General features: G+C 47.2%; 33 non-coding genes across 33 annotated transcripts; 30 read left to right on the top strand and 3 right to left on the bottom strand.

The window, feature by feature from the left end:
* Positions 1 to 815: 815 nt before the first annotated feature.
* TRNAA-AGC (transfer RNA alanine (anticodon AGC)) lies at positions 816 to 888 on the top strand. The gene has a single exon. It is a non-coding gene; the product is annotated as a tRNA-Ala (tRNA).
* A 105-nt stretch (positions 889 to 993) lies between these two features.
* On the top strand, positions 994 to 1,080 carry TRNAY-GUA (transfer RNA tyrosine (anticodon GUA)). The gene is given in 2 exon segments: positions 994 to 1,031; positions 1,045 to 1,080. It is a non-coding gene; the product is annotated as a tRNA-Tyr (tRNA).
* A 1,329-nt stretch (positions 1,081 to 2,409) lies between these two features.
* Positions 2,410 to 2,482, top strand: TRNAA-AGC (transfer RNA alanine (anticodon AGC)). Its single transcript has one exon. It is a non-coding gene; the product is annotated as a tRNA-Ala (tRNA).
* A 106-nt stretch (positions 2,483 to 2,588) lies between these two features.
* On the top strand, positions 2,589 to 2,674 carry TRNAY-GUA (transfer RNA tyrosine (anticodon GUA)). The gene is given in 2 exon segments: positions 2,589 to 2,625; positions 2,639 to 2,674. It is a non-coding gene; the product is annotated as a tRNA-Tyr (tRNA).
* Positions 2,675 to 4,011: 1,337 nt separating this feature from the next.
* On the top strand, positions 4,012 to 4,084 carry TRNAA-AGC (transfer RNA alanine (anticodon AGC)). The gene has a single exon. It is a non-coding gene; the product is annotated as a tRNA-Ala (tRNA).
* A 105-nt stretch (positions 4,085 to 4,189) lies between these two features.
* TRNAY-GUA (transfer RNA tyrosine (anticodon GUA)) lies at positions 4,190 to 4,276 on the top strand. The gene is given in 2 exon segments: positions 4,190 to 4,227; positions 4,241 to 4,276. It is a non-coding gene; the product is annotated as a tRNA-Tyr (tRNA).
* A 1,329-nt stretch (positions 4,277 to 5,605) lies between these two features.
* TRNAA-AGC (transfer RNA alanine (anticodon AGC)) lies at positions 5,606 to 5,678 on the top strand. The gene has a single exon. It is a non-coding gene; the product is annotated as a tRNA-Ala (tRNA).
* Positions 5,679 to 5,784: 106 nt separating this feature from the next.
* On the top strand, positions 5,785 to 5,870 carry TRNAY-GUA (transfer RNA tyrosine (anticodon GUA)). Its single transcript is given in 2 exon segments — positions 5,785 to 5,821; positions 5,835 to 5,870. It is a non-coding gene; the product is annotated as a tRNA-Tyr (tRNA).
* Positions 5,871 to 7,207: 1,337 nt separating this feature from the next.
* Positions 7,208 to 7,280, top strand: TRNAA-AGC (transfer RNA alanine (anticodon AGC)). The gene has a single exon. It is a non-coding gene; the product is annotated as a tRNA-Ala (tRNA).
* A 105-nt stretch (positions 7,281 to 7,385) lies between these two features.
* On the top strand, positions 7,386 to 7,472 carry TRNAY-GUA (transfer RNA tyrosine (anticodon GUA)). Its single transcript is given in 2 exon segments — positions 7,386 to 7,423; positions 7,437 to 7,472. It is a non-coding gene; the product is annotated as a tRNA-Tyr (tRNA).
* Positions 7,473 to 8,801: 1,329 nt separating this feature from the next.
* On the top strand, positions 8,802 to 8,874 carry TRNAA-AGC (transfer RNA alanine (anticodon AGC)). Its single transcript has one exon. It is a non-coding gene; the product is annotated as a tRNA-Ala (tRNA).
* Positions 8,875 to 8,979: 105 nt separating this feature from the next.
* Positions 8,980 to 9,066, top strand: TRNAY-GUA (transfer RNA tyrosine (anticodon GUA)). Its single transcript is given in 2 exon segments — positions 8,980 to 9,017; positions 9,031 to 9,066. It is a non-coding gene; the product is annotated as a tRNA-Tyr (tRNA).
* A 1,329-nt stretch (positions 9,067 to 10,395) lies between these two features.
* On the top strand, positions 10,396 to 10,468 carry TRNAA-AGC (transfer RNA alanine (anticodon AGC)). The gene has a single exon. It is a non-coding gene; the product is annotated as a tRNA-Ala (tRNA).
* A 106-nt stretch (positions 10,469 to 10,574) lies between these two features.
* TRNAY-GUA (transfer RNA tyrosine (anticodon GUA)) lies at positions 10,575 to 10,660 on the top strand. The gene is given in 2 exon segments: positions 10,575 to 10,611; positions 10,625 to 10,660. It is a non-coding gene; the product is annotated as a tRNA-Tyr (tRNA).
* Positions 10,661 to 11,998: 1,338 nt separating this feature from the next.
* Positions 11,999 to 12,071, top strand: TRNAA-AGC (transfer RNA alanine (anticodon AGC)). Its single transcript has one exon. It is a non-coding gene; the product is annotated as a tRNA-Ala (tRNA).
* Positions 12,072 to 13,602: 1,531 nt separating this feature from the next.
* Positions 13,603 to 13,675, top strand: TRNAA-AGC (transfer RNA alanine (anticodon AGC)). Its single transcript has one exon. It is a non-coding gene; the product is annotated as a tRNA-Ala (tRNA).
* Positions 13,676 to 13,780: 105 nt separating this feature from the next.
* TRNAY-GUA (transfer RNA tyrosine (anticodon GUA)) lies at positions 13,781 to 13,867 on the top strand. Its single transcript is given in 2 exon segments — positions 13,781 to 13,818; positions 13,832 to 13,867. It is a non-coding gene; the product is annotated as a tRNA-Tyr (tRNA).
* A 1,329-nt stretch (positions 13,868 to 15,196) lies between these two features.
* Positions 15,197 to 15,269, top strand: TRNAA-AGC (transfer RNA alanine (anticodon AGC)). Its single transcript has one exon. It is a non-coding gene; the product is annotated as a tRNA-Ala (tRNA).
* A 106-nt stretch (positions 15,270 to 15,375) lies between these two features.
* Positions 15,376 to 15,461, top strand: TRNAY-GUA (transfer RNA tyrosine (anticodon GUA)). The gene is given in 2 exon segments: positions 15,376 to 15,412; positions 15,426 to 15,461. It is a non-coding gene; the product is annotated as a tRNA-Tyr (tRNA).
* A 1,329-nt stretch (positions 15,462 to 16,790) lies between these two features.
* Positions 16,791 to 16,863, top strand: TRNAA-AGC (transfer RNA alanine (anticodon AGC)). Its single transcript has one exon. It is a non-coding gene; the product is annotated as a tRNA-Ala (tRNA).
* Positions 16,864 to 16,969: 106 nt separating this feature from the next.
* TRNAY-GUA (transfer RNA tyrosine (anticodon GUA)) lies at positions 16,970 to 17,055 on the top strand. Its single transcript is given in 2 exon segments — positions 16,970 to 17,006; positions 17,020 to 17,055. It is a non-coding gene; the product is annotated as a tRNA-Tyr (tRNA).
* Positions 17,056 to 18,383: 1,328 nt separating this feature from the next.
* On the top strand, positions 18,384 to 18,456 carry TRNAA-AGC (transfer RNA alanine (anticodon AGC)). The gene has a single exon. It is a non-coding gene; the product is annotated as a tRNA-Ala (tRNA).
* Positions 18,457 to 18,562: 106 nt separating this feature from the next.
* Positions 18,563 to 18,648, top strand: TRNAY-GUA (transfer RNA tyrosine (anticodon GUA)). Its single transcript is given in 2 exon segments — positions 18,563 to 18,599; positions 18,613 to 18,648. It is a non-coding gene; the product is annotated as a tRNA-Tyr (tRNA).
* Positions 18,649 to 19,075: 427 nt separating this feature from the next.
* On the bottom strand, positions 19,076 to 19,149 carry TRNAN-GUU (transfer RNA asparagine (anticodon GUU)). Its single transcript has one exon. It is a non-coding gene; the product is annotated as a tRNA-Asn (tRNA).
* Positions 19,150 to 19,981: 832 nt separating this feature from the next.
* On the top strand, positions 19,982 to 20,054 carry TRNAA-AGC (transfer RNA alanine (anticodon AGC)). Its single transcript has one exon. It is a non-coding gene; the product is annotated as a tRNA-Ala (tRNA).
* A 619-nt stretch (positions 20,055 to 20,673) lies between these two features.
* TRNAY-GUA (transfer RNA tyrosine (anticodon GUA)) lies at positions 20,674 to 20,747 on the bottom strand. Its single transcript has one exon. It is a non-coding gene; the product is annotated as a tRNA-Tyr (tRNA).
* An 832-nt stretch (positions 20,748 to 21,579) lies between these two features.
* On the top strand, positions 21,580 to 21,652 carry TRNAA-AGC (transfer RNA alanine (anticodon AGC)). Its single transcript has one exon. It is a non-coding gene; the product is annotated as a tRNA-Ala (tRNA).
* A 106-nt stretch (positions 21,653 to 21,758) lies between these two features.
* On the top strand, positions 21,759 to 21,844 carry TRNAY-GUA (transfer RNA tyrosine (anticodon GUA)). The gene is given in 2 exon segments: positions 21,759 to 21,795; positions 21,809 to 21,844. It is a non-coding gene; the product is annotated as a tRNA-Tyr (tRNA).
* A 1,329-nt stretch (positions 21,845 to 23,173) lies between these two features.
* On the top strand, positions 23,174 to 23,246 carry TRNAA-AGC (transfer RNA alanine (anticodon AGC)). The gene has a single exon. It is a non-coding gene; the product is annotated as a tRNA-Ala (tRNA).
* A 106-nt stretch (positions 23,247 to 23,352) lies between these two features.
* Positions 23,353 to 23,438, top strand: TRNAY-GUA (transfer RNA tyrosine (anticodon GUA)). The gene is given in 2 exon segments: positions 23,353 to 23,389; positions 23,403 to 23,438. It is a non-coding gene; the product is annotated as a tRNA-Tyr (tRNA).
* Positions 23,439 to 24,766: 1,328 nt separating this feature from the next.
* Positions 24,767 to 24,839, top strand: TRNAA-AGC (transfer RNA alanine (anticodon AGC)). The gene has a single exon. It is a non-coding gene; the product is annotated as a tRNA-Ala (tRNA).
* Positions 24,840 to 24,945: 106 nt separating this feature from the next.
* Positions 24,946 to 25,031, top strand: TRNAY-GUA (transfer RNA tyrosine (anticodon GUA)). Its single transcript is given in 2 exon segments — positions 24,946 to 24,982; positions 24,996 to 25,031. It is a non-coding gene; the product is annotated as a tRNA-Tyr (tRNA).
* A 427-nt stretch (positions 25,032 to 25,458) lies between these two features.
* TRNAN-GUU (transfer RNA asparagine (anticodon GUU)) lies at positions 25,459 to 25,532 on the bottom strand. Its single transcript has one exon. It is a non-coding gene; the product is annotated as a tRNA-Asn (tRNA).
* Between the last annotated feature and the right edge of the window lie 610 nt (positions 25,533 to 26,142).

Below are 26,142 nucleotides of genomic sequence, written 5' to 3'. Positions count from 1 at the left end.
GGGAACTCCCAGCCAGGCCAGGCGCAGGTTCCTCAGGGGAACCTTTGAACATAATATGACAAAAAGAAATCAGCAAAAACAAAGAGACAATTGCCGGTGCTCAGTAGAGCTCAAGTTGCCGACAATAAGATCCTGCTGTCGGATTCCATCCCATAGACACCCTCCCTTCTAGTCACTTTTCAAAAGTCAGTCGATAAGTACAATTCTCCTCAAGGTAGCAGCATCCAGCAGCAGAGTGGCGCAGCGGAAGCGTGCTGGGCCCATAACCCAGAGGTCGATGGATCGAAACCATCCTCTGCTATGAGATCATTTTCATAGAAGTCGCCAAATCTCTTCTGTCAACACAAACGCGTTTCTGATCAAAAATATAAACCAAAGGCCCAAATCCCTGCTCATCACATGCTGATGGACAAAGAAGAATTCCCCACGTCACAGCATTTCCTATAGCCCGGGTGTTTTTCAGCCCCACAGCCAAAAAGACCAATGGCTCTGCATGCGTATTTGCTGCGTCGCAACTTTCTTCTCCAAATTATTAAGGCTTTTTTCATGCCTTACCACTCAGTTCTGCACATATGTGCAAAGGGTTTGCTTGGAAGAGGTGTGCATGTATTCATAAGCCCCCCGTCACCCTATAAACTCCTCCGATGATCTTCTACTATGGCAAAATGGTATCCGCACTTAAAAAAAAAAAAAAAAAAAAAAAGCGATCTACTTTTAGAAATCAGTTGCCATGTAACAATGCAACGTCACACCTGACTTTATGTGAAAGCCACCACAGGGTGTGGGAAGAAAGTAAAGGCAAGTCTACCATGCCAGGGGGATTAGCTCAAGTGGTAGAGCGCTCGCTTAGCATGCGAGAGGTAGCGGGATCGATGCCCGCATTCTCCAAAGCTGATTTTGTTTTTTTCACATGGTAGTAGAGAGTTTCTTTTTACCTCATGCTCAAGGCTCCAACAGCTAAAACTAGGAGGCTTTCAAGCATGAGCAAAACATGCCTTCGATAGCTCAGCTGGTAGAGCGGAGGACTGTAGCAGTAAATCAGCAATCCTTAGGTCGCTGGTTCAATTCCGGCTCGAAGCAATTTTTTGTGAATTCTATCGGATGGTTCATCCTCCTGGTCAACACAGCCCAGGTATGCTCCTTCTGTCCATCTACAACAGGTCTTTTAGAAAGGTTTCCTCCGTTGTACCCGAGGAGGTCAAAACAAAGGCAGAGAGCAACAGAGATTTACTTGTTGGGAGAGCAGCTCAGCTGAAAACCAACATGGAATCTTTTCCACCCATAACATGCGATGCCAGCAAAAGAGACCATGGTTCCTGGGAAAACACGGCTAAGCTCCTTCCCTCTATCGACAAAGAGCTCTATTAGAAAGGTCTCTTCTGTAGTATCTAGGGAGTTCAAAAGGTAGGTAGCGAGCAAGCAACAGGGCTTTTTATTGGAAGAGCAGATGAAAGCCAACGTGGAATCTTCTTCCCCCGTAGCATGCTACTCAAGCAAAAGTGGCCCACGTCCCTGGGTGGGCTTGAACCACCAACCTTTCGGTTAACAGCCGAACGCGCTAACCGATTGCGCCACAGAGACGCAGATGTCTGGCCTTTCCACGGGAACTCCCAGCCAGGCCAGGCGCAGGTTCCTCAGGGGAACCTTTGAACATAATATGACAAAAAGAAATCAGCAAAAACAAAGAGACAATTGCCGGTGCTCAGTAGAGCTCAAGTTGCCGACAATAAGATCCTGCTGTCGGATTCCATCCCATAGACACCCTCCCTTCTAGTCACTTTTCAAAAGTCAGTCGATAAGTACAATTCTCCTCAAGGTAGCAGCATCCAGCAGCAGAGTGGCGCAGCGGAAGCGTGCTGGGCCCATAACCCAGAGGTCGATGGATCGAAACCATCCTCTGCTATGAGATCATTTTCATAGAAGTCGCCAAATTTCTTCTGTCAACACAAACGCGTTTCTGATCAAAAATATAAACCAAAGGCCCAAATCCCTGCTCATCACATGCTGATGGAAAAAGAAGAATTCCCCACGTCACAGCATTTCCTATAGCCCGGGTGTTTTTCAGCCCCACAGCCAAAAAGACCAATGGCTCTGCATGCGTATTTGCTGCGTCGCAACTTTCTTCTCCAAATTATTAAGGCTTTTTTCATGCCTTACCACTCAGTTCTGCACATATGTGCAAAGGGTTTGCTTGGAAGAGGTGTGCATGTATTCATAAGCCCCCCGTCACCCTATAAACTCCTCCGATGATCTTCTACTATGGCAAAATGGTATCCGCACTTAAAAAAAAAAAAAAAGCGATCTACTTTTAGAAATCAGTTGCCATGTAACAATGCAACGTCACACCTGACTTTATGTGAAAGCCACCACAGGGTGTGGGAAGAAAGTAAAGGCAAGTCTACCATGCCAGGGGGATTAGCTCAAGTGGTAGAGCGCTCGCTTAGCATGCGAGAGGTAGCGGGATCGATGCCCGCATTCTCCAAAGCTGATTTTGTTTTTTTCACATGGTAGTAGAGAGTTTCTTTTTACCTCATGCTCAAGGCTCCAACAGCTAAAACTAGGAGGCTTTCAAGCATGAGCAAAACATGCCTTCGATAGCTCAGCTGGTAGAGCGGAGGACTGTAGCAGTAAATCAGCAATCCTTAGGTCGCTGGTTCAATTCCGGCTCGAAGGAATTTTTTGTGAATTCTATCGGATGGTTCATCCTCCTGGTCAACACAGCCCAGGTATGCTCCTTCTGTCCATCTACAACAGGTCTTTTAGAAAGGTTTCCTCCGTTGTACCCGAGGAGGTCAAAACAAAGGCAGAGAGCAACAGAGATTTACTTGTTGGGAGAGCAGCTCAGCTGAAACCCAACATGGAATCTTTTCCACCCATAACATGCGATGCCAGCAAAAGAGACCATGGTTCCTGGGAAAGCACGGCTAAGCTCCTTCCCTCTATCGACAAAGAGCTCTTTTAGAAAGGTCTCTTCTGTAGTATCTAGGGAGTTCAAAAGGTAGGTAGCGAGCAAGCAACAGGGCTTTTTATTGGAAGAGCAGATGAAAGCCAACGTGGAATCTTCTTCCCCCGTAGCATGCTACTCAAGCAAAAGTGGCCCACGTCCCTGGGTGGGCTTGAACCACCAACCTTTCGGTTAACAGCCGAACGCGCTAACCGATTGCGCCACAGAGACGCAGATGTCTGGCCTTTCCACGGGAACTCCCAGCCAGGCCAGGCGCAGGTTCCTCAGGGGAACCTTTGAACATAATATGACAAAAAGAAATCAGCAAAAACAAAGAGACAATTGCCGGTGCTCAGTAGAGCTCAAGTTGCCGACAATAAGATCCTGCTGTCGGATTCCATCCCATAGACACCCTCCCTTCTAGTCACTTTTCAAAAGTCAGTCGATAAGTACAATTCTCCTCAAGGTAGCAGCATCCAGCAGCAGAGTGGCGCAGCGGAAGCGTGCTGGGCCCATAACCCAGAGGTCGATGGATCGAAACCATCCTCTGCTATGAGATCATTTTCATAGAAGTCGCCAAATCTCTTCTGTCAACACAAACGCGTTTCTGATCAAAAATATAAACCAAAGGCCCAAATCCCTGCTCATCACATGCTGATGGACAAAGAAGAATTCCCCACGTCACAGCATTTCCTATAGCCCGGGTGTTTTTCAGCCCCACAGCCAAAAAGACCAATGGCTCTGCATGCGTATTTGCTGCGTCGCAACTTTCTTCTCCAAATTATTAAGGCTTTTTTCATGCCTTACCACTCAGTTCTGCACATATGTGCAAAGGGTTTGCTTGGAAGAGGTGTGCATGTATTCATAAGCCCCCCGTCACCCTATAAACTCCTCCGATGATCTTCTACTATGGCAAAATGGTATCCGCACTTAAAAAAAAAAAAAAAAAAAAAAAGCGATCTACTTTTAGAAATCAGTTGCCATGTAACAATGCAACGTCACACCTGACTTTATGTGAAAGCCACCACAGGGTGTGGGAAGAAAGTAAAGGCAAGTCTACCATGCCAGGGGGATTAGCTCAAGTGGTAGAGCGCTCGCTTAGCATGCGAGAGGTAGCGGGATCGATGCCCGCATTCTCCAAAGCTGATTTTGTTTTTTTCACATGGTAGTAGAGAGTTTCTTTTTACCTCATGCTCAAGGCTCCAACAGCTAAAACTAGGAGGCTTTCAAGCATGAGCAAAACATGCCTTCGATAGCTCAGCTGGTAGAGCGGAGGACTGTAGCAGTAAATCAGCAATCCTTAGGTCGCTGGTTCAATTCCGGCTCGAAGCAATTTTTTGTGAATTCTATCGGATGGTTCATCCTCCTGGTCAACACAGCCCAGGTATGCTCCTTCTGTCCATCTACAACAGGTCTTTTAGAAAGGTTTCCTCCGTTGTACCCGAGGAGGTCAAAACAAAGGCAGAGAGCAACAGAGATTTACTTGTTGGGAGAGCAGCTCAGCTGAAAACCAACATGGAATCTTTTCCACCCATAACATGCGATGCCAGCAAAAGAGACCATGGTTCCTGGGAAAACACGGCTAAGCTCCTTCCCTCTATCGACAAAGAGCTCTATTAGAAAGGTCTCTTCTGTAGTATCTAGGGAGTTCAAAAGGTAGGTAGCGAGCAAGCAACAGGGCTTTTTATTGGAAGAGCAGATGAAAGCCAACGTGGAATCTTCTTCCCCCGTAGCATGCTACTCAAGCAAAAGTGGCCCACGTCCCTGGGTGGGCTTGAACCACCAACCTTTCGGTTAACAGCCGAACGCGCTAACCGATTGCGCCACAGAGACGCAGATGTCTGGCCTTTCCACGGGAACTCCCAGCCAGGCCAGGCGCAGGTTCCTCAGGGGAACCTTTGAACATAATATGACAAAAAGAAATCAGCAAAAACAAAGAGACAATTGCCGGTGCTCAGTAGAGCTCAAGTTGCCGACAATAAGATCCTGCTGTCGGATTCCATCCCATAGACACCCTCCCTTCTAGTCACTTTTCAAAAGTCAGTCGATAAGTACAATTCTCCTCAAGGTAGCAGCATCCAGCAGCAGAGTGGCGCAGCGGAAGCGTGCTGGGCCCATAACCCAGAGGTCGATGGATCGAAACCATCCTCTGCTATGAGATCATTTTCATAGAAGTCGCCAAATCTCTTCTGTCAACACAAACGCGTTTCTGATCAAAAATATAAACCAAAGGCCCAAATCCCTGCTCATCACATGCTGATGGAAAAAGAAGAATTCCCCACGTCACAGCATTTCCTATAGCCCGGGTGTTTTTCAGCCCCACAGCCAAAAAGACCAATGGCTCTGCATGCGTATTTGCTGCGTCGCAACTTTCTTCTCCAAATTATTAAGGCTTTTTTCATGCCTTACCACTCAGTTCTGCACATATGTGCAAAGGGTTTGCTTGGAAGAGGTGTGCATGTATTCATAAGCCCCCCGTCACCCTATAAACTCCTCCGATGATCTTCTACTATGGCAAAATGGTATCCGCACTTAAAAAAAAAAAAAAAGCGATCTACTTTTAGAAATCAGTTGCCATGTAACAATGCAACGTCACACCTGACTTTATGTGAAAGCCACCACAGGGTGTGGGAAGAAAGTAAAGGCAAGTCTACCATGCCAGGGGGATTAGCTCAAGTGGTAGAGCGCTCGCTTAGCATGCGAGAGGTAGCGGGATCGATGCCCGCATTCTCCAAAGCTGATTTTGTTTTTTTCACATGGTAGTAGAGAGTTTCTTTTTACCTCATGCTCAAGGCTCCAACAGCTAAAACTAGGAGGCTTTCAAGCATGAGCAAAACATGCCTTCGATAGCTCAGCTGGTAGAGCGGAGGACTGTAGCAGTAAATCAGCAATCCTTAGGTCGCTGGTTCAATTCCGGCTCGAAGGAATTTTTTGTGAATTCTATCGGATGGTTCATCCTCCTGGTCAACACAGCCCAGGTATGCTCCTTCTGTCCATCTACAACAGGTCTTTTAGAAAGGTTTCCTCCGTTGTACCCGAGGAGGTCAAAACAAAGGCAGAGAGCAACAGAGATTTACTTGTTGGGAGAGCAGCTCAGCTGAAACCCAACATGGAATCTTTTCCACCCATAACATGCGATGCCAGCAAAAGAGACCATGGTTCCTGGGAAAGCACGGCTAAGCTCCTTCCCTCTATCGACAAAGAGCTCTTTTAGAAAGGTCTCTTCTGTAGTATCTAGGGAGTTCAAAAGGTAGGTAGCGAGCAAGCAACAGGGCTTTTTATTGGAAGAGCAGATGAAAGCCAACGTGGAATCTTCTTCCCCCGTAGCATGCTACTCAAGCAAAAGTGGCCCACGTCCCTGGGTGGGCTTGAACCACCAACCTTTCGGTTAACAGCCGAACGCGCTAACCGATTGCGCCACAGAGACGCAGATGTCTGGCCTTTCCACGGGAACTCCCAGCCAGGCCAGGCGCAGGTTCCTCAGGGGAACCTTTGAACATAATATGACAAAAAGAAATCAGCAAAAACAAAGAGACAATTGCCGGTGCTCAGTAGAGCTCAAGTTGCCGACAATAAGATCCTGCTGTCGGATTCCATCCCATAGACACCCTCCCTTCTAGTCACTTTTCAAAAGTCAGTCGATAAGTACAATTCTCCTCAAGGTAGCAGCATCCAGCAGCAGAGTGGCGCAGCGGAAGCGTGCTGGGCCCATAACCCAGAGGTCGATGGATCGAAACCATCCTCTGCTATGAGATCATTTTCATAGAAGTCGCCAAATCTCTTCTGTCAACACAAACGCGTTTCTGATCAAAAATATAAACCAAAGGCCCAAATCCCTGCTCATCACATGCTGATGGACAAAGAAGAATTCCCCACGTCACAGCATTTCCTATAGCCCGGGTGTTTTTCAGCCCCACAGCCAAAAAGACCAATGGCTCTGCATGCGTATTTGCTGCGTCGCAACTTTCTTCTCCAAATTATTAAGGCTTTTTTCATGCCTTACCACTCAGTTCTGCACATATGTGCAAAGGGTTTGCTTGGAAGAGGTGTGCATGTATTCATAAGCCCCCCGTCACCCTATAAACTCCTCCGATGATCTTCTACTATGGCAAAATGGTATCCGCACTTAAAAAAAAAAAAAAAAAAAAAAAGCGATCTACTTTTAGAAATCAGTTGCCATGTAACAATGCAACGTCACACCTGACTTTATGTGAAAGCCACCACAGGGTGTGGGAAGAAAGTAAAGGCAAGTCTACCATGCCAGGGGGATTAGCTCAAGTGGTAGAGCGCTCGCTTAGCATGCGAGAGGTAGCGGGATCGATGCCCGCATTCTCCAAAGCTGATTTTGTTTTTTTCACATGGTAGTAGAGAGTTTCTTTTTACCTCATGCTCAAGGCTCCAACAGCTAAAACTAGGAGGCTTTCAAGCATGAGCAAAACATGCCTTCGATAGCTCAGCTGGTAGAGCGGAGGACTGTAGCAGTAAATCAGCAATCCTTAGGTCGCTGGTTCAATTCCGGCTCGAAGCAATTTTTTGTGAATTCTATCGGATGGTTCATCCTCCTGGTCAACACAGCCCAGGTATGCTCCTTCTGTCCATCTACAACAGGTCTTTTAGAAAGGTTTCCTCCGTTGTACCCGAGGAGGTCAAAACAAAGGCAGAGAGCAACAGAGATTTACTTGTTGGGAGAGCAGCTCAGCTGAAAACCAACATGGAATCTTTTCCACCCATAACATGCGATGCCAGCAAAAGAGACCATGGTTCCTGGGAAAACACGGCTAAGCTCCTTCCCTCTATCGACAAAGAGCTCTATTAGAAAGGTCTCTTCTGTAGTATCTAGGGAGTTCAAAAGGTAGGTAGCGAGCAAGCAACAGGGCTTTTTATTGGAAGAGCAGATGAAAGCCAACGTGGAATCTTCTTCCCCCGTAGCATGCTACTCAAGCAAAAGTGGCCCACGTCCCTGGGTGGGCTTGAACCACCAACCTTTCGGTTAACAGCCGAACGCGCTAACCGATTGCGCCACAGAGACGCAGATGTCTGGCCTTTCCACGGGAACTCCCAGCCAGGCCAGGCGCAGGTTCCTCAGGGGAACCTTTGAACATAATATGACAAAAAGAAATCAGCAAAAACAAAGAGACAATTGCCGGTGCTCAGTAGAGCTCAAGTTGCCGACAATAAGATCCTGCTGTCGGATTCCATCCCATAGACACCCTCCCTTCTAGTCACTTTTCAAAAGTCAGTCGATAAGTACAATTCTCCTCAAGGTAGCAGCATCCAGCAGCAGAGTGGCGCAGCGGAAGCGTGCTGGGCCCATAACCCAGAGGTCGATGGATCGAAACCATCCTCTGCTATGAGATCATTTTCATAGAAGTCGCCAAATCTCTTCTGTCAACACAAACGCGTTTCTGATCAAAAATATAAACCAAAGGCCCAAATCCCTGCTCATCACATGCTGATGGAAAAAGAAGAATTCCCCACGTCACAGCATTTCCTATAGCCCGGGTGTTTTTCAGCCCCACAGCCAAAAAGACCAATGGCTCTGCATGCGTAATTGCTGCGTCGCAACTTTCTTCTCCAAATTATTAAGGCTTTTTTCATGCCTTACCACTCAGTTCTGCACATATGTGCAAAGGGTTTGCTTGGAAGAGGTGTGCATGTATTCATAAGCCCCCCGTCACCCTATAAACTCCTCCGATGATCTTCTACTATGGCAAAATGGTATCCGCACTTAAAAAAAAAAAAAAAGCGATCTACTTTTAGAAATCAGTTGCCATGTAACAATGCAACGTCACACCTGACTTTATGTGAAAGCCACCACAGGGTGTGGGAAGAAAGTAAAGGCAAGTCTACCATGCCAGGGGGATTAGCTCAAGTGGTAGAGCGCTCGCTTAGCATGCGAGAGGTAGCGGGATCGATGCCCGCATTCTCCAAAGCTGATTTTGTTTTTTTCACATGGTAGTAGAGAGTTTCTTTTTACCTCATGCTCAAGGCTCCAACAGCTAAAACTAGGAGGCTTTCAAGCATGAGCAAAACATGCCTTCGATAGCTCAGCTGGTAGAGCGGAGGACTGTAGCAGTAAATCAGCAATCCTTAGGTCGCTGGTTCAATTCCGGCTCGAAGCAATTTTTTGTGAATTCTATCGGATGGTTCATCCTCCTGGTCAACACAGCCCAGGTATGCTCCTTCTGTCCATCTACAACAGGTCTTTTAGAAAGGTTTCCTCCGTTGTACCCGAGGAGGTCAAAACAAAGGCAGAGAGCAACAGAGATTTACTTGTTGGGAGAGCAGCTCAGCTGAAAACCAACATGGAATCTTTTCCACCCATAACATGCGATGCCAGCAAAAGAGACCATGGTTCCTGGGAAAACACGGCTAAGCTCCTTCCCTCTATCGACAAAGAGCTCTATTAGAAAGGTCTCTTCTGTAGTATCTAGGGAGTTCAAAAGGTAGGTAGCGAGCAAGCAACAGGGCTTTTTATTGGAAGAGCAGATGAAAGCCAACGTGGAATCTTCTTCCCCCGTAGCATGCTACTCAAGCAAAAGTGGCCCACGTCCCTGGGTGGGCTTGAACCACCAACCTTTCGGTTAACAGCCGAACGCGCTAACCGATTGCGCCACAGAGACGCAGATGTCTGGCCTTTCCACGGGAACTCCCAGCCAGGCCAGGCGCAGGTTCCTCAGGGGAACCTTTGAACATAATATGACAAAAAGAAATCAGCAAAAACAAAGAGACAATTGCCGGTGCTCAGTAGAGCTCAAGTTGCCGACAATAAGATCCTGCTGTCGGATTCCATCCCATAGACACCCTCCCTTCTAGTCACTTTTCAAAAGTCAGTCGATAAGTACAATTCTCCTCAAGGTAGCAGCATCCAGCAGCAGAGTGGCGCAGCGGAAGCGTGCTGGGCCCATAACCCAGAGGTCGATGGATCGAAACCATCCTCTGCTATGAGATCATTTTCATAGAAGTCGCCAAATCTCTTCTGTCAACACAAACGCGTTTCTGATCAAAAATATAAACCAAAGGCCCAAATCCCTGCTCATCACATGCTGATGGAAAAAGAAGAATTCCCCACGTCACAGCATTTCCTATAGCCCGGGTGTTTTTCAGCCCCACAGCCAAAAAGACCAATGGCTCTGCATGCGTAATTGCTGCGTCGCAACTTTCTTCTCCAAATTATTAAGGCTTTTTTCATGCCTTACCACTCAGTTCTGCACATATGTGCAAAGGGTTTGCTTGGAAGAGGTGTGCATGTATTCATAAGCCCCCCGTCACCCTATAAACTCCTCCGATGATCTTCTACTATGGCAAAATGGTATCCGCACTTAAAAAAAAAAAAAAAGCGATCTACTTTTAGAAATCAGTTGCCATGTAACAATGCAACGTCACACCTGACTTTATGTGAAAGCCACCACAGGGTGTGGGAAGAAAGTAAAGGCAAGTCTACCATGCCAGGGGGATTAGCTCAAGTGGTAGAGCGCTCGCTTAGCATGCGAGAGGTAGCGGGATCGATGCCCGCATTCTCCAAAGCTGATTTTGTTTTTTTCACATGGTAGTAGAGAGTTTCTTTTTACCTCATGCTCAAGGCTCCAACAGCTAAAACTAGGAGGCTTTCAAGCATGAGCAAAACATGCCTTCGATAGCTCAGCTGGTAGAGCGGAGGACTGTAGCAGTAAATCAGCAATCCTTAGGTCGCTGGTTCAATTCCGGCTCGAAGGAATTTTTTGTGAATTCTATCGGATGGTTCATCCTCCTGGTCAACACAGCCCAGGTATGCTCCTTCTGTCCATCTACAACAGGTCTTTTAGAAAGGTTTCCTCCGTTGTACCCGAGGAGGTCAAAACAAAGGCAGAGAGCAACAGAGATTTACTTGTTGGGAGAGCAGCTCAGCTGAAACCCAACATGGAATCTTTTCCACCCATAACATGCGATGCCAGCAAAAGAGACCATGGTTCCTGGGAAAGCACGGCTAAGCTCCTTCCCTCTATCGACAAAGAGCTCTTTTAGAAAGGTCTCTTCTGTAGTATCTAGGGAGTTCAAAAGGTAGGTAGCGAGCAAGCAACAGGGCTTTTTATTGGAAGAGCAGATGAAAGCCAACGTGGAATCTTCTTCCCCCGTAGCATGCTACTCAAGCAAAAGTGGCCCAAGTCCCTGGGTGGGCTTGAACCACCAACCTTTCGGTTAACAGCCGAACGCGCTAACCGATTGCGCCACAGAGACGCAGATGTCTGGCCTTTCCACGGGAACTCCCAGCCAGGCCAGGCGCAGGTTCCTCAGGGGAACCTTTGAACATAATATGACAAAAAGAAATCAGCAAAAACAAAGAGACAATTGCCGGTGCTCAGTAGAGCTCAAGTTGCCGACAATAAGATCCTGCTGTCGGATTCCATCCCATAGACACCCTCCCTTCTAGTCACTTTTCAAAAGTCAGTCGATAAGTACAATTCTCCTCAAGGTAGCAGCATCCAGCAGCAGAGTGGCGCAGCGGAAGCGTGCTGGGCCCATAACCCAGAGGTCGATGGATCGAAACCATCCTCTGCTATGAGATCATTTTCATAGAAGTCGCCAAATCTCTTCTGTCAACACAAACGCGTTTCTGATCAAAAATATAAACCAAAGGCCCAAATCCCTGCTCATCACATGCTGATGGAAAAAGAAGAATTCCCCACGTCACAGCATTTCCTATAGCCCGGGTGTTTTTCAGCCCCACAGCCAAAAAGACCAATGGCTCTGCATGCGTATTTGCTGCGTCGCAACTTTCTTCTCCAAATTATTAAGACTTTTTTCATGCCTTACCACTCAGTTCTGCACATATGTGCAAAGGGTTTGCTTGGAAGAGGTGTGCATGTATTCATAAGCCCCCCGTCACCCTATAAACTCCTCCGATGATCTTCTACTATGGCAAAATGGTATCCGCACTTAAAAAAAAAAAAAAAAAAAAAAAGCGATCTACTTTTAGAAATCAGTTGCCATGTAACAATGCAACGTCACACCTGACTTTATGTGAAAGCCACCACAGGGTGTGGGAAGAAAGTAAAGGCAAGTCTACCATGCCAGGGGGGATTAGCTCAAGTGGTAGAGCGCTCGCTTAGCATGCGAGAGGTAGCGGGATCGATGCCCGCATTCTCCAAAGCTGATTTTGTTTTTTTCACATGGTAGTAGAGAGTTTCTTTTTACCTCATGCTCAAGGCTCCAACAGCTAAAACTAGGAGGCTTTCAAGCATGAGCAAAACATGCCTTCAATAGCTCAGCTGGTAGAGCGGAGGACTGTAGCAGTAAATCAGCAATCCTTAGGTCGCTGGTTCAATTCCGGCTCGAAGGAATTTTTTGTGAATTCTATCGGATGGTTCATCCTCCTGGTCAACACAGCCCAGGTATGCTCCTTCTGTCCATCTACAACAGGTCTTTTAGAAAGGTTTCCTCCGTTGTACCCGAGGAGGTCAAAACAAAGGCAGAGAGCAACAGAGATTTACTTGTTGGGAGAGCAGCTCAGCTGAAACCCAACATGGAATCTTTTCCACCCATAACATGCGATGCCAGCAAAAGAGACCATGGTTCCTGGGAAAGCACGGCTAAGCTCCTTCCCTCTATCGACAAAGAGCTCTTTTAGAAAGGTCTCTTCTGTAGTATCTAGGGAGTTCAAAAGGTAGGTAGCGAGCAAGCAACAGGGCTTTTTATTGGAAGAGCAGATGAAAGCCAACGTGGAATCTTCTTCCCCCGTAGCATGCTACTCAAGCAAAAGTGGCCCAAGTCCCTGGGTGGGCTTGAACCACCAACCTTTCGGTTAACAGCCGAACGCGCTAACCGATTGCGCCACAGAGACGCAGATGTCTGGCCTTTCCACGGGAACTCCCAGCCAGGCCAGGCGCAGGTTCCTCAGGGGAACCTTTGAACATAATATGACAAAAAGAAATCAGCAAAAACAAAGAGACAATTGCCGGTGCTCAGTAGAGCTCAAGTTGCCGACAATAAGATCCTGCTGTCGGATTCCATCCCATAGACACCCTCCCTTCTAGTCACTTTTCAAAAGTCAGTCGATAAGTACAATTCTCCTCAAGGTAGCAGCATCCAGCAGCAGAGTGGCGCAGCGGAAGCGTGCTGGGCCCATAACCCAGAGGTCGATGGATCGAAACCATCCTCTGCTATGAGATCATTTTCATAGAAGTCGCCAAATCTCTTCTGTCAACACAAACGCGTTTCTGATCAAAAATATAAACCAAAGGCCCAAATCCCTGCTCATCACATGCTGATGGACAAAGAAGAATTCCCCACGTCACAGCATTTCCTATAGCCCGGGTGTTTTTCAGCCCCACAGCCAAAAAGACCAATGGCTCTGCATGCGTATTTGCTGCGTCGCAACTTTCTTCTCCAAATTATTAAGGCTTTTTTCATGCCTTACCACTCAGTTCTGCACATATGTGCAAAGGGTTTGCTTGGAAGAGGTGTGCATGTATTCATAAGCCCCCCGTCACCCTATAAACTCCTCCGATGATCTTCTACTATGGCAAAATGGTATCCGCACTTAAAAAAAAAAAAAAAAAAAAAAAAAGCGATCTACTTTTAGAAATCAGTTGCCATGTAACAATGCAACGTCACACCTGACTTTATGTGAAAGCCACCACAGGGTGTGGGAAGAAAGTAAAGGCAAGTCTACCATGCCAGGGGGATTAGCTCAAGTGGTAGAGCGCTCGCTTAGCATGCGAGAGGTAGCGGGATCGATGCCCGCATTCTCCAAAGCTGATTTTGTTTTTTTCACATGGTAGTAGAGAGTTTCTTTTTACCTCATGCTCAAGGCTCCAACAGCTAAAACTAGGAGGCTTTCAAGCATGAGCAAAACATGCCTTCGATAGCTCAGCTGGTAGAGCGGAGGACTGTAGCAGTAAATCAGCAATCCTTAGGTCGCTGGTTCAATTCCGGCTCGAAGCAATTTTTTGTGAATTCTATCGGATGGTTCATCCTCCTGGTCAACACAGCCCAGGTATGCTCCTTCTGTCCATCTACAACAGGTCTTTTAGAAAGGTTTCCTCCGTTGTACCCGAGGAGGTCAAAACAAAGGCAGAGAGCAACAGAGATTTACTTGTTGGGAGAGCAGCTCAGCTGAAAACCAACATGGAATCTTTTCCACCCATAACATGCGATGCCAGCAAAAGAGACCATGGTTCCTGGGAAAACACGGCTAAGCTCCTTCCCTCTATCGACAAAGAGCTCTATTAGAAAGGTCTCTTCTGTAGTATCTAGGGAGTTCAAAAGGTAGGTAGCGAGCAAGCAACAGGGCTTTTTATTGGAAGAGCAGATGAAAGCCAACGTGGAATCTTCTTCCCCCGTAGCATGCTACTCAAGCAAAAGTGGCCCACGTCCCTGGGTGGGCTTGAACCACCAACCTTTCGGTTAACAGCCGAACGCGCTAACCGATTGCGCCACAGAGACGCAGATGTCTGGCCTTTCCACGGGAACTCCCAGCCAGGCCAGGCGCAGGTTCCTCAGGGGAACCTTTGAACATAATATGACAAAAAGAAATCAGCAAAAACAAAGAGACAATTGCCGGTGCTCAGTAGAGCTCAAGTTGCCGACAATAAGATCCTGCTGTCGGATTCCATCCCATAGACACCCTCCCTTCTAGTCACTTTTCAAAAGTCAGTCGATAAGTACAATTCTCCTCAAGGTAGCAGCATCCAGCAGCAGAGTGGCGCAGCGGAAGCGTGCTGGGCCCATAACCCAGAGGTCGATGGATCGAAACCATCCTCTGCTATGAGATCATTTTCATAGAAGTCGCCAAATCTCTTCTGTCAACACAAACGCGTTTCTGATCAAAAATATAAACCAAAGGCCCAAATCCCTGCTCATCACATGCTGATGGAAAAAGAAGAATTCCCCACGTCACAGCATTTCCTATAGCCCGGGTGTTTTTCAGCCCCACAGCCAAAAAGACCAATGGCTCTGCATGCGTAATTGCTGCGTCGCAACTTTCTTCTCCAAATTATTAAGGCTTTTTTCATGCCTTACCACTCAGTTCTGCACATATGTGCAAAGGGTTTGCTTGGAAGAGGTGTGCATGTATTCATAAGCCCCCCGTCACCCTATAAACTCCTCCGATGATCTTCTACTATGGCAAAATGGTATCCGCACTTAAAAAAAAAAAAAAAGCGATCTACTTTTAGAAATCAGTTGCCATGTAACAATGCAACGTCACACCTGACTTTATGTGAAAGCCACCACAGGGTGTGGGAAGAAAGTAAAGGCAAGTCTACCATGCCAGGGGGATTAGCTCAAGTGGTAGAGCGCTCGCTTAGCATGCGAGAGGTAGCGGGATCGATGCCCGCATTCTCCAAAGCTGATTTTGTTTTTTTCACATGGTAGTAGAGAGTTTCTTTTTACCTCATGCTCAAGGCTCCAACAGCTAAAACTAGGAGGCTTTCAAGCATGAGCAAAACATGCCTTCGATAGCTCAGCTGGTAGAGCGGAGGACTGTAGCAGTAAATCAGCAATCCTTAGGTCGCTGGTTCAATTCCGGCTCGAAGGAATTTTTTGTGAATTCTATCGGATGGTTCATCCTCCTGGTCAACACAGCCCAGGTATGCTCCTTCTGTCCATCTACAACAGGTCTTTTAGAAAGGTTTCCTCCGTTGTACCCGAGGAGGTCAAAACAAAGGCAGAGAGCAACAGAGATTTACTTGTTGGGAGAGCAGCTCAGCTGAAACCCAACATGGAATCTTTTCCACCCATAACATGCGATGCCAGCAAAAGAGACCATGGTTCCTGGGAAAGCACGGCTAAGCTCCTTCCCTCTATCGACAAAGAGCTCTTTTAGAAAGGTCTCTTCTGTAGTATCTAGGGAGTTCAAAAGGTAGGTAGCGAGCAAGCAACAGGGCTTTTTATTGGAAGAGCAGATGAAAGCCAACGTGGAATCTTCTTCCCCCGTAGCATGCTACTCAAGCAAAAGTGGCCCACGTCCCTGGGTGGGCTTGAACCACCAACCTTTCGGTTAACAGCCGAACGCGCTAACCGATTGCGCCACAGAGACGCAGATGTCTGGCCTTTCCACGGGAACTCCCAGCCAGGCCAGGCGCAGGTTCCTCAGGGGAACCTTTGAACATAATATGACAAAAAGAAATCAGCAAAAACAAAGAGACAATTGCCGGTGCTCAGTAGAGCTCAAGTTGCCGACAATAAGATCCTGCTGTCGGATTCCATCCCATAGACACCCTCCCTTCTAGTCACTTTTCAAAAGTCAGTCGATAAGTAAAGTTCTCCTCAAGGTAGCAGCATCCAGCAGCAGAGTGGCGCAGCGGAAGCGTGCTGGGCCCATAACCCAGAGGTCGATGGATCGAAACCATCCTCTGCTATGAGATCATTTTCATAGAAGTCGCCAAATCTCTTCTGTCAACACAAACGCGTTTCTGATCAAAAATATAAACCAAAGGCCCAAATCCCTGCTCATCACATGCTGATGGAAAAAGAAGAATTCCCCACGTCACAGCATTTCCTATAGCCCGGGTGTTTTTCAGCCCCACAGCCAAAAAGACCAATGGCTCTGCATGCGTAATTGCTGCGTCGCAACTTTCTTCTCCAAATTATTAAGGCTTTTTTCATGCCTTACCACTCAGTTCTGCACATATGTGCAAAGGGTTTGCTTGGAAGAGGTGTGCATGTATTCATAAGCCCCCCGTCACCCTATAAACTCCTCCGATGATCTTCTACTATGGCAAAATGGTATCCGCACTTAAAAAAAAAAAAAAAGCGATCTACTTTTAGAAATCAGTTGCCATGTAACAATGCAACGTCACACCTGACTTTATGTGAAAGCCACCACAGGGTGTGGGAAGAAAGTAAAGGCAAGTCTACCATGCCAGGGGGATTAGCTCAAGTGGTAGAGCGCTCGCTTAGCATGCGAGAGGTAGCGGGATCGATGCCCGCATTCTCCAAAGCTGATTTTGTTTTTTTCACATGGTAGTAGAGAGTTTCTTTTTACCTCATGCTCAAGGCTCCAACAGCTAAAACTAGGAGGCTTTCAAGCATGAGCAAAACATGCCTTCGATAGCTCAGCTGGTAGAGCGGAGGACTGTAGCAGTAAATCAGCAATCCTTAGGTCGCTGGTTCAATTCCGGCTCGAAGGAATTTTTTGTGAATTCTATCGGATGGTTCATCCTCCTGGTCAACACAGCCCAGGTATGCTCCTTCTGTCCATCTACAACAGGTCTTTTAGAAAGGTTTCCTCCGTTGTACCCGAGGAGGTCAAAACAAAGGCAGAGAGCAACAGAGATTTACTTGTTGGGAGAGCAGCTCAGCTGAAACCCAACATGGAATCTTTTCCACCCATAACATGCGATGCCAGCAAAAGAGACCATGGTTCCTGGGAAAGCACGGCTAAGCTCCTTCCCTCTATCGACAAAGAGCTCTTTTAGAAAGGTCTCTTCTGTAGTATCTAGGGAGTTCAAAAGGTAGGTAGCGAGCAAGCAACAGGGCTTTTTATTGGAAGAGCAGATGAAAGCCAACGTGGAATCTTCTTCCCCCGTAGCATGCTACTCAAGCAAAAGTGGCCCACGTCCCTGGGTGGGCTTGAACCACCAACCTTTCGGTTAACAGCCGAACGCGCTAACCGATTGCGCCACAGAGACGCAGATGTCTGGCCTTTCCACGGGAACTCCCAGCCAGGCCAGGCGCAGGTTCCTCAGGGGAACCTTTGAACATAATATGACAAAAAGAAATCAGCAAAAACAAAGAGACAATTGCCGGTGCTCAGTAGAGCTCAAGTTGCCGACAATAAGATCCTGCTGTCGGATTCCATCCCATAGACACCCTCCCTTCTAGTCACTTTTCAAAAGTCAGTCGATAAGTAAAGTTCTCCTCAAGGTAGCAGCATCCAGCAGCAGAGTGGCGCAGCGGAAGCGTGCTGGGCCCATAACCCAGAGGTCGATGGATCGAAACCATCCTCTGCTATGAGATCATTTTCATAGAAGTCGCCAAATCTCTTCTGTCAACACAAACGCGTTTCTGATCAAAAATATAAACCAAAGGCCCAAATCCCTGCTCATCACATGCTGATGGAAAAAGAAGAATTCCCCACGTCACAGCATTTCCTATAGCCCGGGTGTTTTTCAGCCCCACAGCCAAAAAGACCAATGGCTCTGCATGCGTATTTGCTGCGTCGCAACTTTCTTCTCCAAATTATTAAGGCTTTTTTCATGCCTTACCACTCAGTTCTGCACATATGTGCAAAGGGTTTGCTTGGAAGAGGTGTGCATGTATTCATAAGCCCCCCGTCACCCTATAAACTCCTCCGATGATCTTCTACTATGGCAAAATGGTATCCGCACTTAAAAAAAAAAAAAAGCGATCTACTTTTAGAAATCAGTTGCCATGTAACAATGCAACGTCACACCTGACTTTATGTGAAAGCCACCACAGGGTGTGGGAAGAAAGTAAAGGCAAGTCTACCATGCCAGGGGGATTAGCTCAAGTGGTAGAGCGCTCGCTTAGCATGCGAGAGGTAGCGGGATCGATGCCCGCATTCTCCAAAGCTGATTTTGTTTTTTTCACATGGTAGTAGAGAGTTTCTTTTTACCTCATGCTCAAGGCTCCAACAGCTAAAACTAGGAGGCTTTCAAGCATGAGCAAAACATGCCTTCGATAGCTCAGCTGGTAGAGCGGAGGACTGTAGCAGTAAATCAGCAATCCTTAGGTCGCTGGTTCAATTCCGGCTCGAAGGAATTTTTTGTGAATTCTATCGGATGGTTCATCCTCCTGGTCAACACAGCCCAGGTATGCTCCTTCTGTCCATCTACAACAGGTCTTTTAGAAAGGTTTCCTCCGTTGTACCCGAGGAGGTCAAAACAAAGGCAGAGAGCAACAGAGATTTACTTGTTGGGAGAGCAGCTCAGCTGAAACCCAACATGGAATCTTTTCCACCCATAACATGCGATGCCAGCAAAAGAGACCATGGTTCCTGGGAAAACACGGCTAAGCTCCTTCCCTCTATCGACAAAGAGCTCTTTTAGAAAGGTCTCTTCTGTAGTATCTAGGGAGTTCAAAAGGTGGGTAGCGAGCAAGCAACAGGGCTTTTTATTGGAAGAGCAGATGAAAGCCAACGTGGAATCTTCTTCCCCCGTAGCATGCTACTCAAGCAAAAGTGGCCCACGTCCCTGGGTGGGCTTGAACCACCAACCTTTCGGTTAACAGCCGAACGCGCTAACCGACTGCGCCACAGAGACGCAGATGTCTGGCCTTTCCACGGGAACTCCCAGCCAGGCCAGGCGCAGGTTCCTCAGGGGAACCTTTGAACATAATATGACAAAAAGAAATCAGCAAAAACAAAGAGACAATTGCCGGTGCTCAGTGGAGCTCAAGTTGCCGACAATAAGATCCTGCTGTCGGATTCCATCCCATAGACACCCTCCCTTCTAGTCACTTTTCAAAAGTCAGTCGATAAGTACAATTCTCCTCAAGGTAGCAGCATCCAGCAGCAGAGTGGCGCAGCGGAAGCGTGCTGGGCCCATAACCCAGAGGTCGATGGATCGAAACCATCCTCTGCTATGAGATCATTTTCATAGAAGTCGCCAAATCTCTTCTGTCAACACAAACGCGTTTCTGATCAAAAATATAAACCAAAGGCCCAAATCCCTGCTCATCACATGCTGATGGAAAAAGAAGAATTCCCCACGTCACAGCATTTCCTATAACCCGGGTGTTTTTCAGCCCCACAGCCAAAAAGACCAATGGCTCTGCATGCGTATTTGCTGCGTCGCAACTTTCTTCTCCAAATTATTAAGGCTTTTTTCATGCCTTACCACTCAGTTCTGCACATATGTGCAAAGGGTTTGCTTGGAAGAGGTGTGCATGTATTCATAAGCCCCCCGTCACCCTATAAACTCCTCCGATGATCTTCTACTATGGCAAAATGGTATCCGCACTTAAAAAAAAAAAAAAAAAAAGCGATCTACTTTTAGAAATCAGTTGCCATGTAACAATGCAACGTCACACCTGACTTTATGTGAAAGCCACCACAGGGTGTGGGAAGAAAGTAAAGGCAAGTCTACCATGCCAGGGGGATTAGCTCAAGTGGTAGAGCGCTCGCTTAGCATGCGAGAGGTAGCGGGATCGATGCCCGCATTCTCCAAAGCTGATTTTGTTTTTTTCACATGGTAGTAGAGAGTTTCTTTTTACCTCATGCTCAAGGCTCCAACAGCTAAAACTAGGAGGCTTTCAAGCATGAGCAAAACATGCCTTCGATAGCTCAGCTGGTAGAGCGGAGGACTGTAGCAGTAAATCAGCAATCCTTAGGTCGCTGGTTCAATTCTGGCTCGAAGGAATTTTTTGTGAATTCTATCGGATGGTTCATCCTCCTGGTCAACACAGCCCAGGTATGCTCCTTCTGTCCATCTACAACAGGTCTTTTAGAAAGGTTTCCTCCGTTGTACCCGAGGAGGTCAAAACAAAGGCAGAGAGCAACAGAGATTTACTTGTTGGGAGAGCAGCTCAGCTGAAACCCAACATGGAATCTTTTCCACCCATAACATGCGATGCCAGCAAAAGAGACCATGGTTCCTGGGAAAACACGGCTAAGCTCCTTCCCTCTATCGACAAAGAGCTCTTTTAGAAAGGTCTCTTCTGTAGTATCTAGGGAGTTCAAAAGGTAGGTAGCGAGCAAGCAACAGGGCTTTTTATTGGAAGAGCAGATGAAAGCCAACGTGGAATCTTCTTCCCCCGTAGCATGCTACTCAAGCAAAAGTGGCCCACGTTCCTGGGTGGGCTTGAACCACCAACCTTTCGGTTTACAGCCGAACGCGCTAACCGATTGCGCCACAGAGACGCAGATGTCTGGCCTTTCCACGGGAACTCCCAGCCAGGCCAGGCGCAGGTTCCTCAGGGGAACCTTTGAACATAATATGACAAAAAGAAATCAGCAAAAACAAAGAGACAATTGCCGGTGCTCAGTAGAGCTCAAGTTGCCGACAATAAGATCCTGCTGTCGGATTCCATCCCATAGACACCCTCCCTTCTAGTCACTTTTCAAAAGTCAGTCGATAAGTACAATTCTCCTCAAGGTAGCAGCATCCAGCAGCAGAGTGGCGCAGCGGAAGCGTGCTGGGCCCATAACCCAGAGGTTGATGGATCGAAACCATCCTCTGCTATGAGATCATTTTCATAGAAGTCGCCAAATCTCTTCTGTCAACACAAACGCGTTTCTGATCAAAAATATAAACCAAAGGCCCAAATCCCTGCTCATCACATGCTGATGGAAAAAGAAGAATTCCCCACGTCACAGCATTTCCTATAGCCCGGGTGTTTTTCAGCCCCACAGCCAAAAAGACCAATGGCTCTGCATGCGTATTTGCTGCGTCGCAACTTTCTTCTCCAAATTATTAAGGCTTTTTTCATGCCTTACCACTCAGTTCTGCACATATGTGCAAAGGGTTTGCTTGGAAGAGGTGTGCATGTATTCATAAGCCCCCCGTCACCCTATAAACTCCTCCGATGATCTTCTACTATGGCAAAATGGTATCCGCACTTAAAAAAAAAAAAAAAAAAAGCGATCTACTTTTAGAAATCAGTTGCCATGTAACAATGCAACGTCACACCTGACTTTATGTGAAAGCCACCACAGGGTGTGGGAAGAAAGTAAAGGCAAGTCTACCATGCCAGGGGGATTAGCTCAAGTGGTAGAGCGCTCGCTTAGCATGCGAGAGGTAGCGGGATCGATGCCCGCATTCTCCAAAGCTGATTTTGTTTTTTTCACATGGTAGTAGAGAGTTTCTTTTTACCTCATGCTCAAGGCTCCAACAGCTAAAACTAGGAGGCTATCAAGCATGAGCAAAACATGCCTTCGATAGCTCAGCTGGTAGAGCGGAGGACTGTAGCAGTAAATCAGCAATCCTTAGGTCGCTGGTTCAATTCCGGCTCGAAGGAATTTTTTGTGAATTCTATCGGATGGTTCATCCTCCTGGTCAACACAGCCCAGGTATGCTCCTTCTGTCCATCTACAACAGGTCTTTTAGAAAGGTTTCCTCCGTTGTACCCGAGGAGGTCAAAACAAAGGCAGAGAGCAACAGAGATTTACTTGTTGGGAGAGCAGCTCAGCTGAAAACCAACATGGAATCTTTTCCACCCATAACATGCGATGCCAGCAAAAGAGACCATGGTTCCTGGGAAAACACGGCTAAGCTCCTTCCCTCTATCGACAAAGAGCTCTATTAGAAAGGTCTCTTCTGTAGTATCTAGGGAGTTCAAAAGGTAGGTAGCGAGCAAGCAACAGGGCTTTTTATTGGAAGAGCAGATGAAAGCCAACGTGGAATCTTCTTCCCCCGTAGCATGCTACTCAAGCAAAAGTGGCCCACGTCCCTGGGTGGGCTTGAACCACCAACCTTTCGGTTAACAGCCGAACGCGCTAACCGATTGCGCCACAGAGACGCAGATGTCTGGCCTTTCCACGGGAACTCCCAGCCAGGCCAGGCGCAGGTTCCTCAGGGGAACCTTTGAACATAATATGACAAAAAGAAATCAGCAAAAACAAAGAGACAATTGCCGGTGCTCAGTAGAGCTCAAGTTGCCGACAATAAGATCCTGCTGTCGGATTCCATCCCATAGACACCCTCCCTTCTAGTCACTTTTCAAAAGTCAGTCGATAAGTACAATTCTCCTCAAGGTAGCAGCATCCAGCAGCAGAGTGGCGCAGCGGAAGCGTGCTGGGCCCATAACCCAGAGGTCGATGGATCGAAACCATCCTCTGCTATGAGATCATTTTCATAGAAGTCGCCAAATCTCTTCTGTCAACACAAACGCGTTTCTGATCAAAAATATAAACCAAAGGCCCAAATCCCTGCTCATCACATGCTGATGGAAAAAGAAGAATTCCCCACGTCACAGCATTTCCTATAGCCCGGGTGTTTTTCAGCCCCACAGCCAAAAAGACCAATGGCTCTGCATGCGTAATTGCTGCGTCGCAACTTTCTTCTCCAAATTATTAAGGCTTTTTTCATGCCTTACCACTCAGTTCTGCACATATGTGCAAAGGGTTTGCTTGGAAGAGGTGTGCATGTATTCATAAGCCCCCCGTCACCCTATAAACTCCTCCGATGATCTTCTACTATGGCAAAATGGTATCCGCACTTAAAAAAAAAAAAAAAGCGATCTACTTTTAGAAATCAGTTGCCATGTAACAATGCAACGTCACACCTGACTTTATGTGAAAGCCACCACAGGGTGTGGGAAGAAAGTAAAGGCAAGTCTACCATGCCAGGGGGATTAGCTCAAGTGGTAGAGCGCTCGCTTAGCATGCGAGAGGTAGCGGGATCGATGCCCGCATTCTCCAAAGCTGATTTTGTTTTTTTCACATGGTAGTAGAGAGTTTCTTTTTACCTCATGCTCAAGGCTCCAACAGCTAAAACTAGGAGGCTTTCAAGCATGAGCAAAACATGCCTTCGATAGCTCAGCTGGTAGAGCGGAGGACTGTAGCAGTAAATCAGCAATCCTTAGGTCGCTGGTTCAATTCCGGCTCGAAGGAATTTTTTGTGAATTCTATCGGATGGTTCATCCTCCTGGTCAACACAGCCCAGGTATGCTCCTTCTGTCCATCTACAACAGGTCTTTTAGAAAGGTTTCCTCCGTTGTACCCGAGGAGGTCAAAACAAAGGCAGAGAGCAACAGAGATTTACTTGTTGGGAGAGCAGCTCAGCTGAAACCCAACATGGAATCTTTTCCACCCATAACATGCGATGCCAGCAAAAGAGACCATGGTTCCTGGGAAAGCACGGCTAAGCTCCTTCCCTCTATCGACAAAGAGCTCTTTTAGAAAGGTCTCTTCTGTAGTATCTAGGGAGTTCAAAAGGTAGGTAGCGAGCAAGCAACAGGGCTTTTTATTGGAAGAGCAGATGAAAGCCAACGTGGAATCTTCTTCCCCCGTAGCATGCTACTCAAGCAAAAGTGGCCCACGTCCCTGGGTGGGCTTGAACCACCAACCTTTCGGTTAACAGCCGAACGCGCTAACCGATTGCGCCACAGAGACGCAGATGTCTGGCCTTTCCACGGGAACTCCCAGCCAGGCCAGGCGCAGGTTCCTCAGGGGAACCTTTGAACATAATATGACAAAAAGAAATCAGCAAAAACAAAGAGACAATTGCCGGTGCTCAGTAGAGCTCAAGTTGCCGACAATAAGATCCTGCTGTCGGATTCCATCCCATAGACACCCTCCCTTCTAGTCACTTTTCAAAAGTCAGTCGATAAGTAAAGTTCTCCTCAAGGTAGCAGCATCCAGCAGCAGAGTGGCGCAGCGGAAGCGTGCTGGGCCCATAACCCAGAGGTCGATGGATCGAAACCATCCTCTGCTATGAGATCATTTTCATAGAAGTCGCCAAATCTCTTCTGTCAACACAAACGCGTTTCTGATCAAAAATATAAACCAAAGGCCCAAATCCCTGCTCATCACATGCTGATGGAAAAAGAAGAATTCCCCACGTCACAGCATTTCCTATAGCCCGGGTGTTTTTCAGCCCCACAGCCAAAAAGACCAATGGCTCTGCATGCGTATTTGCTGCGTCGCAACTTTCTTCTCCAAATTATTAAGGCTTTTTTCATGCCTTACCACTCAGTTCTGCACATATGTGCAAAGGGTTTGCTTGGAAGAGGTGTGCATGTATTCATAAGCCCCCCGTCACCCTATAAACTCCTCCGATGATCTTCTACTATGGCAAAATGGTATCCGCACTTAAAAAAAAAAAAAAGCGATCTACTTTTAGAAATCAGTTGCCATGTAACAATGCAACGTCACACCTGACTTTATGTGAAAGCCACCACAGGGTGTGGGAAGAAAGTAAAGGCAAGTCTACCATGCCAGGGGGATTAGCTCAAGTGGTAGAGCGCTCGCTTAGCATGCGAGAGGTAGCGGGATCGATGCCCGCATTCTCCAAAGCTGATTTTGTTTTTTTCACATGGTAGTAGAGAGTTTCTTTTTACCTCATGCTCAAGGCTCCAACAGCTAAAACTAGGAGGCTTTCAAGCATGAGCAAAACATGCCTTCGATAGCTCAGCTGGTAGAGCGGAGGACTGTAGCAGTAAATCAGCAATCCTTAGGTCGCTGGTTCAATTCCGGCTCGAAGGAATTTTTTGTGAATTCTATCGGATGGTTCATCCTCCTGGTCAACACAGCCCAGGTATGCTCCTTCTGTCCATCTACAACAGGTCTTTTAGAAAGGTTTCCTCCGTTGTACCCGAGGAGGTCAAAACAAAGGCAGAGAGCAACAGAGATTTACTTGTTGGGAGAGCAGCTCAGCTGAAACCCAACATGGAATCTTTTCCACCCATAACATGCGATGCCAGCAAAAGAGACCATGGTTCCTGGGAAAACACGGCTAAGCTCCTTCCCTCTATCGACAAAGAGCTCTTTTAGAAAGGTCTCTTCTGTAGTATCTAGGGAGTTCAAAAGGTGGGTAGCGAGCAAGCAACAGGGCTTTTTATTGGAAGAGCAGATGAAAGCCAACGTGGAATCTTCTTCCCCCGTAGCATGCTACTCAAGCAAAAGTGGCCCACGTCCCTGGGTGGGCTTGAACCACCAACCTTTCGGTTAACAGCCGAACGCGCTAACCGACTGCGCCACAGAGACGCAGATGTCTGGCCTTTCCACGGGAACTCCCAGCCAGGCCAGGCGCAGGTTCCTCAGGGGAACCTTTGAACATAATATGACAAAAAGAAATCAGCAAAAACAAAGAGACAATTGCCGGTGCTCAGTGGAGCTCAAGTTGCCGACAATAAGATCCTGCTGTCGGATTCCATCCCATAGACACCCTCCCTTCTAGTCACTTTTCAAAAGTCAGTCGATAAGTACAATTCTCCTCAAGGTAGCAGCATCCAGCAGCAGAGTGGCGCAGCGGAAGCGTGCTGGGCCCATAACCCAGAGGTCGATGGATCGAAACCATCCTCTGCTATGAGATCATTTTCATAGAAGTCGCCAAATCTCTTCTGTCAACACAAACGCGTTTCTGATCAAAAATATAAACCAAAGGCCCAAATCCCTGCTCATCACATGCTGATGGAAAAAGAAGAATTCCCCACGTCACAGCATTTCCTATAACCCGGGTGTTTTTCAGCCCCACAGCCAAAAAGACCAATGGCTCTGCATGCGTATTTGCTGCGTCGCAACTTTCTTCTCCAAATTATTAAGGCTTTTTTCATGCCTTACCACTCAGTTCTGCACATATGTGCAAAGGGTTTGC

This window comes from Anomaloglossus baeobatrachus, chromosome 3 (assembly GCF_048569485.1).
Source record: "Anomaloglossus baeobatrachus isolate aAnoBae1 chromosome 3, aAnoBae1.hap1, whole genome shotgun sequence".
Classification (NCBI taxonomy): Eukaryota; Metazoa; Chordata; class Amphibia; order Anura; family Aromobatidae; genus Anomaloglossus; species Anomaloglossus baeobatrachus.
This window is presented reverse-complemented; position numbering and strand designations above follow the sequence as displayed.